The sequence below is a fragment of the Galeopterus variegatus genome, unplaced genomic scaffold (genome assembly GCF_000696425.1).
Source record: "Galeopterus variegatus unplaced genomic scaffold, G_variegatus-3.0.2 Scaffold701, whole genome shotgun sequence".
NCBI lineage: Eukaryota > Metazoa > Chordata > Mammalia > Dermoptera > Cynocephalidae > Galeopterus > Galeopterus variegatus.
Window position 1 is genome coordinate 378149 of NW_007726812.1, and position 5579 is coordinate 383727.

Consider the following 5579-nt stretch of genomic DNA (forward strand, 5'->3'; position numbering starts at 1 on the left):
GGGTTCTTGCAAAGACCTTGGCGGCCGGTGTGACTCTGTGCCTTTCGGGGCGATGAGTCACTGGCCGGGTCTCAACAGGAGGCGATCTCCCACCCCCTATCCCCCACCCCCACCCCATGGCCCCAAACAACAATAGCAAGCCAGAAGGAGGGAATCAAAGCTGGCCTGGGCTCTTGCCCTCCACAGCAATGGACAGACACATCACCTGCCACATCGAGCACCCAGCTGTCCTATGTCTGCCAGTGATCTGCATCATCTGTCAGCTGGCTGACCTCAGGCTTAGGAAGCAGACACCACAGTGTCCTGGGGGGGTGGGGGACATTGATCCAAAGCTGGACCGGCCAGGCATAGCTCACAGGGGAGGCCTCTGCCAATCCGTCAAGTTGGGGCCCTGAAGGAGGCCTTGGGAACCTGCCCAGCATCTAAGGCTGGAATTTAGGGAGTGGAGGCTGAACCTAATTGTTTCTTGGGGCTGGAAGGCCTTGCTGGCCTAGAGCTCCATGAAAGGGAGAGAATCCATCTCCTTGCTGATCCCTAGGCACATCTTACTCTCCACCTCCCAATAACCCTCAACTCCTCCCACACTGCTACGGACAGCCTCCCCTTCTTCCCAGGCCCATCCACTGTGCCCTGTAACACACAGTCTATGACCAGACGACTCCCCTACACTCTCCCCACATGCCTCCTTGTTCCCAGGCACCCTATCCAGGAGAGATTGCACTCTGTGGATTGGCCTCATCTTTTCTTCTAAATTCCCAAGACATCCCAGCCCATTCTTGCCATGTGATAATACCCTGAGTCACTGTGGAGAATCACCTTCCTAGGAAAAAGTCCCTTACCCAGTGTGTTCCCCGGACTTTGGATTTCCCACCCTCCAAAACTATCAGCCCATTCTTGCCATGTGATAATACCCTGAGTCACTGTGGAGAATCACCTTCCTAGGAAAAAGTCCCTTACCCAGTGTGTTCCCCGGACTTTGGATTTCCCACCCTCCAAAACTATAAGAAATAAACTCTTTTCTTTCTTTCTTTTTTTTTTTTTTTTTTTTTTTTTTTTTTTTTTTGGCAGCTGGCTGGTACAGGGAACTAAACCCTTGACCTTGGTGTTACAAGGCTATGCTCTAACCAACTGAGCTAACCGGCCAGCTCGAATTTCTTTTCTTTATAAAAATAAAATAAAATAAAATCCATGAGACTCTTGGCTTCCCCCCTTAGCTTCCCCACTCTTCTCTCCTCTTGGCTTCCTTTGTCTTCTGGTCCCCTTCATCCTGACCTCCTGTTCTCCTAAGTCCTTGGTCCCAGGCTTCCACTGAACAACTTTTACAGTTACTGCAGATGACCTGCAACCCCCATGGGGCTGACCCATCTAACACCTCCTCAAAGCTCACTGAATGGTACATTTAGGCTCTGTATAATTCATCAAATGTAAATTTTACCTAAAAAAAAAACCTTAAGTAATTACTGAACTCTAGTTAATGATATACTTGCTGAAGTGTTTGGTGGGAAGTATACTGATACTTGCAATGTACTTTGAAAAGTAACAAAAAGATACGATGCATGGATAGATGAACAGAGACAGACGGATGGAAACGTGATAAAGCCAGGGTTAATTATAAATCTAGATGATAGGTTAGTGGGTGTTTCTTGTACAGTTCTTTCAACTTTTCTATGGGTTTGAAATTTTTCATAATACGAAGTTTGGGGAAAAAAGAGTTGTCCACCTGGTTATTCTGTGTTGCTCCACCCAGCAAGGCATGGAGAGGTCCTCTGAGGGACTCCTGGCAGTTGACTCCCTGCCCCTGCTTGGGACACTCTCCCCTCCTGGACTCCCTGGCCCTCCACTTGCTAGCCTTTTTGCTCTTCTTTGCTTATCCTCTTCCAGTCACCTTTGCTGGGTTCTTCTCAGTGTTGGGGAGCCCAGATCCTGGCCCCTCTTCTCTCTGCCCACATCTCTTCATACAGCATTTTAAATGTCAGTATATGTTTATGAATCTCAAACAAAGGTCTCCATCCCGACCTGTTGGCTGCGCGCTAGGATCTTAGATTTGTCAGCCTATTGGACTCACCACTTGGATGCTCACAGGCACCTCCAGTTGAAACTGGACGTAGCCTGAACAGAAAAATTCTCTTCTTCATCTCCTAGCCCCTATGTTCAATCCATTTTCAAAACCTGTCTGTTTAGCCACCAAAATACAAAAAGAATCTGTCATGGCTCTCCATAGCCATCGTCACCACTACCCTAGCCCCAGCCCCAGCCCCTTCGGCGCCACTGCCTCCCTGCATCCAACCCTGCCCCTATGGGCTGTTCTCCACATAGCAGCTAAGGGAGTTGGGGTGTGTATATACACAAATGTGTGTGTGCATGCAAATGTATGTTGTTTTAGTGTGTGTGTTAAAATAAATATAACAAAATTTTCCATTTTAACTATTTTTAAGTGTACAATTCAGTGGCATTAATTACACTCATAATGTTAGGGTATAAAAAATTTTATTTATTTTTTATTGTGGATAAATACACATGACATAAAATTTACTATCTCAACCATTTTAAGTGCACAGTTCAGTGGTAATAATACATTCATAATGTTGTGAAACCATCTCCACCATCTATCTCCATAACTCTTTTCACCTTCTAAAAGTGAAATTCTATATCCATTAAAAAATAACTAGCCACTCCACCCTCACTCTGCCCCTGGCAACCATCATTCTACCTTCTGTCTCTATGATTTTGACTACTCTAACTACCTTATATAAGTGGAATCATATAGTATCTGTCTTTTTCTGACTGGCTTATTTTACCTGCCCCTGGCAACCATCATTCTACCTTCTGTCTCTATGATTTTGACTACTCTAACTACCTTCTATAAGTGGAATCATATAGTATCTGTCTTTTTCTGACTGGCTTATTTTATGTAGCATATCATTAAGGTTCAGCCATGTCATAGCATATGTCAGATTTTCCTTCCTTTTTAAGGCTGAGTAATATTCCATTGTGTGTGTGTGTGTGTGTGTGTGTGTGTGTGTGTGTGTGTGTGTGTGTGTGTGTATACAAGTGTCTATATACCCTAAATTGCTTATCCGTTCATCCATTGATGGGCACTTGGGATGCTTCCACATTTTAGCTGTTGTAAATAACGCTGCTATGAACATGGATGTACACCTTTGAGATCCTGTTTTCAATTCTTTTGGGAATATACCCAGAAATGGAATCGCTAGATCATATAGTAATCCTATTTTTAATTGTTTGAGGAGTCACCATACCATTTTCCACAGTGACTGCACCATTTTATATTTTCACCAGCAGTGCACAAGGGTTACAATTTCTCCATATCCTTGCCAACATTCATCAGCAACATTTGTTATCTTCTGGGTTTTTTCATAGCCATCCTAATGAGTGAGGTGGTAACTCATTGCAGTTTCAACTTACATCTCTAATTATTAGTGATATTGACCATCTTTTCATGTGCTTATTGGGCATTTGTATATCTTCTTTAGAGAAATGTCTAATCAAATACTTTGACCATTTTTCAGTTGGGTTATTTGTTTTTTTGTTGTTGAGTTGCAGGATTTCCCTATATATTCTGTATATCAATCCCTTAACAGACATGTGATTTGCAAATATTTTCTCCCATTCTGTGGTTTGCCTTTTTATTCTGTTGACAGTGTCTTTAAACGCACATTTAAAAATTTTCACGAGGTTCAATTTGTCTATTTTTTCTTTTGTTTCCTATGCCTCTGGTATTATATCCAAGAAATCACTGCCAAATCCAATGTCTTAAAGCTTTTTGCCCTATGTTTTCTTTTAAGAGTTTTATAGTGTCAGCTCTTTAGGTATTTGATCCATTTTGAGTTAACTTTTGTGTATGGTATAAGATAAGAATCCAATTTTATTTTTTCACATGGGCTATCCAGTTTTCCCAGCACCATTTATGCTTTCCCCATTGAATGGTTTTGGTACTCTTGTCAAAAATTATTTGACCATATATTTGAGAGTTTATTTCCAGGCTCTCTATTCTATTTCACTGGTCTATATGGCTGTCTTAATGCCAGTACCACACTGTTTTGATTACTATAGCTTCATAGTAAGTTTTGAAATCAGGAAGTGTAAATCCTCTGGCTTTGTTCTTTTTCAGGGTTATTTTGGCTATTCAGGGGTTCCCTGAGATTCCATCAGAGAAGTGTTTTTAAATGCACATATGACCTTCCCAGTGCCACTTCCAAAATCCTTGAGATTGTATCTGGAGACCCCAGCAGGCCCAGCAAGATCTGCATGCCCTCTGGTTCTGGCTTATGGCACCCCAGCCTACCTGGATCTGGCTTGCTCCCAGGCCATCACATGGCCCAACCACATCCCCACAGGCCTCCCCTTCTTCCACTAGTCTCCTGTCCAGCTCCAATCTAACATTCTACAGCCTAATGCCCCCTCTTCAGAGAAGCCCTCAAGAGTCTTGTGGCAGCATCATACCAACCCCCTGTCCCTGCCTTCCTCCTAGTGTCCTTAGTCCTGACTCCAGGTGTGACTGTGTTTTCTTGTGTGGCTACTGGTGGAAGGGCTGCCTCCTGCACTGGACTGAGGCTCCACAGGGCTGAGCAGCATGTCTGCTTCACTTCTGTTTATTTCTCCAGCATCTAGGACAGTTTCTGTCTTATCATAAGGACGCAAAAAGCATTTGTGGAGGGAAGGAAGGGTGGGAAATGGGGGAGGGCCACCCTCTGACTGAGCGGGCCACCCTCTGACTGAGTGGGACAAGCATACCTGTCTAGGCCAAAGGCTGATAAAATAAATAGTAGGCTCTACAAAACCAACAGGTTACCAGCCAGCAACTGGTTACTTACCAAGATCTCCTTGCTCTCTGTCTCTGTCTGCCTCCAGCTTTCTTTCCATCTGCTCCCTTTCCTGCCTCTCCCCTCTTGTGCTTTCTTCCCCTTTTTCCCAATCCTACTTTATTTACTTATTTCTTTTTTTCTCTACCATTTTTATTCCATTCTCTTTTCATTCTGTTTCCTTTGCCCTCACATATGAAAACAAGTGTTTTAAGAATAAAACTTCATATTCTCTGTTCTGAATTAATTTTACATTCATTCTTAGCTAACCTTATAGCCCTCTGTCAGAGCTAAAGAGTAGAATTCCATGCCTGATGGCTCCAGCCATGAACCAACTCCTGCTCCAGCACAGCTGTCTCTTCCTCATGTGCCTAGTGGCTCTGGGCTCCACCCTGAGTGGTCCAAGCAAGTAGGTCAAAGGTTCTGTCTCCTGGGAACATGGACCACCTGGGGGCATGTACTAGAAAAGGGCTGACTGGGGCATTTCCCTGTTGACTTGGAGATTGGGTCAAAGTGGCTATTGTATGACAGACTGTTCAAGGACTAGACATAGGGTGGGTGAAAGACCTCTCGAAGGGCCTGCCACCTGGAGATCCACTTCTATTTTGCTTGGGGGGTGGGAAGGCTGGGCACGCATGCAGACAACTCCTTCTGGGCCCAGTAAGGAGGAGGACACCTCTGCCTCTCCTCAGCACAGTGCTGGTCTCATAACACTTCTGGGCTTCTTTTTTTTTTTTTTTTTTTTTTTTTTTTTTT

General features: G+C 44.1%; 1 protein-coding gene across 1 annotated transcript in view; it reads right to left on the bottom strand.

Annotated features, from left to right (window-relative positions):
• Positions 1-5579, bottom strand: part of BSN (bassoon presynaptic cytomatrix protein) — a 105889-nt gene that overhangs the window by 35006 nt on the left and 65304 nt on the right. The window lies entirely within an intron of this gene.